The sequence below is a fragment of the Belonocnema kinseyi genome, chromosome 10 (genome assembly GCF_010883055.1).
Source record: "Belonocnema kinseyi isolate 2016_QV_RU_SX_M_011 chromosome 10, B_treatae_v1, whole genome shotgun sequence".
NCBI classification, from domain to species: domain Eukaryota; kingdom Metazoa; phylum Arthropoda; class Insecta; order Hymenoptera; family Cynipidae; genus Belonocnema; species Belonocnema kinseyi.
Genome location: NC_046666.1, coordinates 52620032 through 52628655, shown reverse-complemented (window position 1 = coordinate 52628655; position 8624 = coordinate 52620032). Strand labels below are relative to the sequence as shown.

Here is an 8624-nt window from a genome sequence, read left to right as displayed (position 1 = left end):
CTATTTTTTGAAGTTTTTCAAATTTTTGAAAACTATATAACTTTTCTAATTTTCATCAAAATTAAAAATTTTATTGGGATAATTTGCAAGTCTGTTACCCATCTATAAGAAACGTTGACAAAATTTTATAAAATTTCAACAACAAAAATTTCAAAATTTTGAAAATGCACTCAATTTTTTAATTTCGGTTAAAAATATCTGATTAACGAACTTAGCCTTTATTTTGGGGACCTTCAGCAGTGTACCCCATCCACTTGTAAATGCCATACATACAGACATACAGACAGACGTACAGACTGGCAGACACCGAGAAAATTTTATGATTTTCGGATTCTGTGCGCGCCGAAACGTAAAGATCCGTTAAAAACCAGAGATCGAAAATTGGGACGATTACAATACACTAACTTTTTTAATTTTCATCAAAATTAAAAATGTCATTTGGATAATTTGCAAGATTTTTGTCAAATATTGCAGACCTTGACAATATTTTCTGAAACTTGAAAAAAAATTGTCTAAAATGTTGAAAAAGCTCTAATTTTAAAAATTATATCTTAATAAAAAAATTCGGCTAAAATAGTTTGAAATGTATTTGGTAACTACTGAAAATTTTGAATAAAATTTCTGGATTTATGAAAAAAATCATTTTTTCTATTTTTTGGAAATTTTCAAATTTTTGAAAAGTATATAACTTTTCCAATTTTCATGAAATTTAAACATTTTATTTGGATAATTTGCAAGTCTTTGACCCATCTATTACAAACTTTGACAACAATTTTTATAAGTTAAAGAAAAATTGAAAATTCTGAAAATGCTACAATTTTTTTAATTTTGGGCTAATCTAAAACTTTGGGTAGAATAGTTTTGAAATATATTTGATATCTGGTGAAAATTTTCAATGAAATTTTTGGATCTATAAAAAAAATTTGTTCTATTTTTTCAAAATTTTCAAATTTTTGAAAGTTAATAACTGTTCTAATTTTCATCAAAATAAAAAATTTTATTTAGATGATTTGCAAGTCTTTTACCCATCTATAAGAAACTTTGACATCAATTTATAAAATTTCAACAAACAAAAATTTCAAATTTTTGAAAATGCACTCAATTTTTTAATTTCGGTTAAAAATATCTGATTAACGAACTTAGCGTTTATTTTGGGGACCTTCAGAAGTGTATCAAATGCGGACTCGAAAGGACAAATCCTTTAAAAGTTAGCGTGGCTACAACATTCATGTAAACATACATACAGACATACATACAGAGAAACAAACATACAGACAGACCGACAGATGCTGATGAAATTTTATGGTTTTCTGATTCTGTGAGTGCCGAAACGTATAGATCCGTTAAAAACCAGAGATTGAAAATTTGGAAGATTACATTACATTCTCAGGAATGAGAATGTAAAAATCACGTAGTTATGCGCATTTGATTCTTTTTGCTTTGTTTATTAAAAAATTCCAAATTTTTTCAAACAGTTTTCTGACGTTTGACGTTGTAAAATATTTAGGACATCTTTTCAGAGTCTGGTATAGAGATTATCTCCTTCTTTCGAAAGCAGCAAGAAAATGTAGAAAATGTTCCAAATTAAGAAAATGACGACGGTTTTCTGGAAATATTAAAAGTCAAATTTCTCAAATAATCCACACTTTTAATCTTTTTTTAATCTTTTCAAAATTCAAATTACTCTGCAAATTTTCTCAAAACTTTCACATACGATATTTCACAATGATTCTAAACTTTTCTAAAATATTTCCAGAATTTTTTTCGATTTTTTAGTCATTGTTTGAAATTTTTTAGAATCTTTTTAAATTAAGAAAAAAATGATTAACATATTTGGGAAACTTTAAAATGATTTATGTTTTAATTAATCATTTTAATTTTAATTAATCATTTTATCTTGACCCACTTGCAATAAAGTAAAAAACATGTTTTGAAAAAAACGTTTCACAAAAAATTGTAATTCAGGCATGTATATTTAAGTTTGAAATTTGCAGGAACTGTTCTGAAAACGTTTTAAATTTTATTCATACATTTCTCATAGAAATAAGATATAATTTTTTATCTTATATCCGAGACCTAATTACAATTCTGTCACCTTTTTATGTACAAATTTTTTTCCGTGAAAAGCATGATGGCCAAAATAATTTTATATTTGTTTTTAGTTACGAAAAAATACATGAAACAATTAAGATAATTTTCTAGGTACCAAACTTAATTAAAAAATTGAACAGCGTTTTCGAGTTAAATAAATTTTTTTGACAACAATATATTTTATGAGTACAGGGAAACTCTTAGATAGGGCGCCCCACTATAGTCGTTCCAAGAATTTATGCAACTTAGGTAAGCGTAACAAGAGCTGCACGGGGTGCACGGGGGCCGGGATGCCCGAAGCCGTACTATATCGGGTTTGTTCTTTAACACCACCAGCCACAAAACCCGCACAATAGAATAGTTTCACTGTATTTACAAATAAACTTCCTTATTTAATTAGATCGCTTAAGTTTCAAAAAATTGGTCATTACAAAACCTCACATTTTTAAAACACCAACAAAAAATTCCATTTTAAAAAGAAAAAAATGTAAAATCTGACCTAAATATCAAATAAAAGAGAGCATCTTCACGGAGGGATTTCGTAAGTAAAAAAGCAAATAAAACTTCGCCAGCATTGGAACAACTGCTCTCCTGCAGAAAAATTTTTAATTTTCAGAATAATGTGATATTTTATATATTTACTTTAAGAAGTATACTGTATAAGGCAGGCTTACCACAAAAGTTAATGAATAATTCGATTACGAGGAGAAGATTTCCGGTGAGGAACATTTCACTGCTATACTAGTATATAATAGACACCATCTGCTTCATCATTCATACGATAAGACGAAAAACCTTCAGAAGTAATGTAGGTGACCCATTTTTTTTTGTTTGAAAATAAGTGCTACCTGAAATTTGACTTTGGATTCTTGATTTGCTAGCATGTCGATCAAAAGCTTATACGTTTGCGAGCACGGCATCGAAAGTTCAGTGTGTAAACAATGGTTAAAAATAGCAAAAACAGATTTTATGTTTAGTGCGACTGACCTATATGTCTGTCAGAAAAAAGTGTAATTGAAAATTGTAGGTATTGCAAATATATGCTACATGGCGTATCCTAAATTAATATCTTTTTTATTTGTTTACTTGGAAAAAAAATTTAAAACGCCTGAAATCGCTCTTATTTAAATATGCAATTATTATTCAAATGCTTATTTAAAAAGTCCTTAAGAAGTGTGCCAAACTTGAGCCTAAAATCATTATTAATTTTAAGAACAACTTATTTGGACTTGCAAGTTGGTGGCGATAGTGAGAAAGTGTGCAGTGACAGGCGTTGAAAAATGTTTACAAAGTTTGTGTGGAAGGTGTGAATGGAGTGTGAGGGTGAAAGTCTAGGAGGTGAGTGCGGCTGTAAGGGGTTCATTGAGAAGATAAAAATTAATTTACATTGTAGTTGGGTGGTGGGATTTGGCTAAATAGGGAAAGTGAGGTTAGGTTTGCAAGGGAGCGGGGTAGTTTTGTGTTTAGCATTTTGGGCCTGTATGGCGGTCAAGGGTGGTTCTTGTAGTGCTGGGGGATGTAAGGGGTGAGAAAAGGGTGTCTAAAGGGGATATGAGGGGTGAAATAGGACAAAAAAACTAAAATTTTAGGGCGGTAAGCGACAACAGCGTTAAGAGACATCTGTTGGCGGCAGTGCGTACTTTTGTGTATGGATAGGTTACAGTTACCGACGGACGAGCGGGAGGTGGGCAGCGAGAGGTGGGCAGCTGGTAGTGAAGTAGACGGGGAGGAAATATCCAGAAGGACACGACGGCCAGTTGTGCTTGGCCCGCTTTCAAGTGGCGCGTAAGGGAGGGGGAAAAATCGGAGCGGAAGAAGAGATTACGCAAGGAAGAGAGCATTTAGAGGCATTTAGGAAGAAGAAGAAAGGAATATTAAAGCCGTGGTGGGATAGGGAATGTAAAATGATGAAGAGAAAGGTGAAAAAGAAGTACCGGATGTGGAAGGATGGAACCGCGAAAAGGGAGGTGTACGTAGTAATGAGGAAGGAGTTTAGGGTGATGTGTAAGAAGAAAGAGAAGGAAAAAGAAAAAGAGCTGGAAGATGAGTTGAGAAGTGTTAAGACAGAATAGACGTGTGGAAGATAATTAATAGGTTTAGGAAACGTAGGGTGGGATAAGTGAGAAGATAGAGAGCGATGAATGGAGGAAATTTTTTAAGGATTCGTTTCAGGGGTCAGATACACGAAAAAGAGATGAGGGGATTAGAAGAACGAGGGAGGTAGATGGAGAGGCGCTGAAGGACGAGGAGATAGAGAAGCAGATAGGAAAATTGAAAAAATTTAAGGCAGCATGGATGGATGGATTGAGAACGAAGCATGGTTGTTTGGCACACAAAAGTTCAGACAGAGGCTGAAGGGGGTAGTGAAAAAAGTATGGAGGGGGGAGGGATTCCCGAAAGGGTGGAGGGAGAGGTTTATCGTACCACTGTATAAGAAAGGGGATAGGGAGAGGCAGGAAAATTATAGAGGAATTACGCTCATGAATACTGCGAACAAAATATACGCGATGGTGTTAGCAGATAGGCTGCGCAAGGCTTTTTAGGGGAAAGGAATATTGCCGGAGACGCAGGCGAGATTTAGAGAGAGAAGGAGTACTATTCACAATATTTACTTCTTGTGACACGTGGTGGATAGAGAACTAACCAAAAAGTGTGCCAAAGTGTGAGCGTTTTTTGTAGATCTAAAGAGCGCGTTCCCTTCGCTAGATAGAGGGAGGTTGTAGGAGGCAATGGAAGAGAGGGGAGTGAAGAAAGGCCTGATCGAGAGGATAAGGGAGGTATATAAGGAGACGAAAGATAGGGTGAGAGGAGGGGAGGGAATCTCTGAGGGATTCTGGATGGATAGGGGGTTGAGGCAAGGGTGCCCAATTAGCCCAACGCTTTTTGCAATTTTGATCGCGGATATAGAAACTAAGCTAGAGGCTGGAGTGGTAGGAGGAGTTAGGGTAGGAGGAGTCAAGATATGGTGACTGGCATATGCAGATGACATAGTGCTGCTGGCAAAGAGCGGAGAGGGTTTAAAGGAGATGATGAAGAGGTTGAGGAAATACTTCGACAAAAATAAGCTAAAGTTAAATGCGGACAAGTCAAAGGTTATGGTGTTCAGGAAGGAAGGTGGGAGAGATAGGGGAGGGGAGTGGAAATAGAAGGGAAAAGTGGTACATGAGGTAAAAGAGTTTGTGTACTTGGGCTTTCTTTGTGTACTTTGTGTACTTGGGTTTCGAAGAAATGGGGGAGCCAATGGTCATATAAAAGAGAAGGTGAGAAGGGCAAATGTGGTGATAAGGTAGGTGTGGGGGCTGGAGGAGAGATTGTTCGCAGATGATTTTGTAAGGAGAATGAAATTGTTTAATTCTCTAGTGATGAGTGTCTTATTTTACAGAGTGGAGGTGTGGGGTTGGAAGGTAAGTGAGAAAGTAAAACAGGATACAGGAGAGGTATGTAAAGTGGACACTGGGCTTAGCAAGGAATAAGGCAAACTAAATTGTCAGGAGGGAGACAGGAAGAACGAGTTAACGAGTTTAGACCTCAGTAAATATGAGGAGAAATTTTTGGAAGAGGGGGAAAGTAAATTGGTTAGGGAATGTTGCTGGGAGAAGGAGAACAGATGTAGTGGTGCAAAGATGGAGGTGGAAAGGGAAAGATATTTCAGAACGAACGGATTGCAGATGGATGAAGTTAGAAGAAGGCACGAGGAAGGAAGGAAGGTATATGAGCTGGTTTAAAAGAATGGCATGGAGAAAGAGAAGGCAGAAGGAGAGGAGAGGATAAGAGTGTCAAGGTTTAATGGGAACTATGTGTGGATTATGCCAAGGGAAAGAGCGCAATATTTGTGTGATAAAGAAGAGCAAGGTAGTTAGAGACTTATAGCGAGAATGATATGCGGTTGCATGGAAGGTTATAATAGGTTCTGGCTTTCTATAGAGAGAGGAATGTGTGAACTGTGCGGAAAAGGGGAAGCAAAAGTTGAGCACCTGTTTCAGGAGTGTGAAGAGGTGGAAAGGAGTGAGATAAGCATGGAGGTATTGTTGCATAAAAGGGGGGACAAAAGGGCAGTAGCATGGGTGAAGGGGGTGTTGGGTAAGATGTAGAAAAAAAGAAGGAAGGAAGACGAACAATGGAGGTGGAAAGATTTGTAAATACGAGAGGAAGAAGATGTAAGAAAAATGTAAATATTGTGTGGATGGATGGTACTTTATAAGAAATAGTTGTAAGAAAATTTGGTAAAAAAATGGAAGTGTAAGGAAGTCAATTTTTTAAGGCCAGCAGGCCGAAAAATAAACGTTTATCTATCTAATAACAACTTATTTCTTATTAAAAAATGGACTATTTGCAACGGAATTTCTACACACCGAAGAAAGTTCATCAGTCTTTAAAATAAATTTTATCTTTAAATTAGATAAAAACGCTGCAGCACGTTTATCTGACAAAAGATAAAATTTATCAGACAAAAGATAAGATTTATCTGAACAAAGATCAAATTTATCTGTCGAAAATATTTATTTGACATATGTGATATGTCAAACAGCTGCGTCTAGGTTCACCGAAAATATTTCCTCCATAAATTCGAAAATCCTCGCGGTATTCATTTATTAAATCGTCTTACATTATTTAAATGATTTTGACCGAAAAATGATTCACCTAGGCTCATAGAATGAATAGGCTGAATTTTAGTTAAATTAAAGAAACGCTAGCAGTAAACATCACCATCGGTGATCTAAGATACACAAAGGTTTTAAAGGGAGAGCCAACAAATCCAAAAACACCTATTCTTCTTTCGTTCACTTCACTTATCAAGAAACAAGTAATTATGGGAGAAAAGCACAAATTGAAACGGACCTGCATTTTCATCTCAAATGATTATAATAAGAACACACAAGAAAAAAAGGAAACAATTGTAGCACTCTGCAAGGAACTGAGAAAACTAGATGTAGAATCTCAGTTCTGAGATACTTCCTACTAATAGAAGCAAAACCTTGCGACTTTGACGAAGTTACTAATTTTCTACAGACAGCAAAGGCTTCAAAGAAGCGAGATAGAAGCAGCGATGATATTGAGGAGATGGTCAAAGGAAAATGCTGCTGATAGACAAGAGATGAAGAATGGGAACACTATAAATCCAAAAAGAAATTATTACAAAAGAAAAGACGACAACATGAGAAACAGTATGGTCCAATTTATTTCTCAAAAATTAATAGGAGATAAAGAAGTGCTTGATAAGTTTCGAATCAAAAACAAAAAAATTTGAACACGTCACCTTCCAAGGACAAAAACACAATCACTTAAACTTTTCTTCTGGAATATAAGTGGTTTTAAGAACATATACGACCTAGACATAAATCAGCACAAACTTCTATTAATCTACGAGATAATCAGAGTCACGGAAACATGGCTATCATCAATATTGGAAGTTAATCCAGCATTCCTCAAGAACTATCTAACACTTCAGAGTCCAGCAGAAAAGGATCACAGTGTGGGAAGAGCGAGTGGAGGTATAATCGTTTTTATGAACAAGGTAATTAAGATTTTCCATGTTATAGAAGTTACTAATATGTGAATTATAGTTAAGGTGCCACGTAAAAATTTTTAATTTATAATAGGAGTGGTATACTGCGAACCTAAGGTGAATTCCGAAACCAGAATAGATATGTTCTCTGATACTATCAGTAATTTAGCTAGGAGGGATAACTCACTGCCTGTTATAATTGACAGGGATTTCAACTCTAGAGTGGGAGACCTCAACCAGTTGGATCTATTGACAGTAAAGGCGTCCCCACTATCATGCGTTAAAACAAGTAGCCATTAAGAAGTAAATAATAGAGGTAGGCTGCTGACAAGCGTGATGGAATCGGAAAGCTTTGTAATGTTGAATTTTAGATCTCCCAGCGATACGCCAGCGAAATTTACAATCGTAAATCACATGGGTAGGAGTATGATTGACTTGATTTTGGTTAACGTAGCTTGTTTTCCTTACATAAGGGACAATAAGATAATTTCATCATGAAGTAATACAGATCATTTTCAAAGCACAATAGAATTGAGAGTCCTAGGATAGAATGAAAAGGATAGAAAAATTTTAGATAAAAAAGTAATAAAATACTGATTTAGGATACTTTTAGATGGAAGGAACAAAATTCAGAATCATATAGGTTGCATCTAAGATCCACAAAAATTATGCAAAATAAAGAATTACCAATAGACGAACTGAGTTTAAGGTTAGAACTTTTAATTAAAGTTACTACGACTGATGCTGATCTTTTTGGAAAAAGATCAACAAATAATGAAAATAAAGTAAGGGGCAAAGATTGGCAGGACGAACAGTACATAACTTCTAAAGCTGAACTTAATAAAAGCTTAAAAAGGTTTAAAAAATTAAACATCATGGGCGAAGTACGAGGGTAGTTCAATAAGTCCTTAGAATGACCAACATGTGGCGGGCGAATCGCTCCAAATCATCTGTTTTCAGTCAGCACCACTCCCGACTAGATATATGGTGCAGTCACAGTCCACATCTTCTGAGTTTACGTGTTTTT

At 35.3% G+C, this 8624-nt stretch overlaps 1 protein-coding gene across 1 annotated transcript in view; it reads right to left on the bottom strand.

Annotated features, from left to right (window-relative positions):
- The window catches only part of LOC117182260 (mannosyl-oligosaccharide 1,2-alpha-mannosidase IA-like), a 519756-nt gene that overhangs the window by 67624 nt on the left and 443508 nt on the right, over window positions 1–8624 (bottom strand). The gene's annotated exons all lie outside the window — the stretch shown is intronic.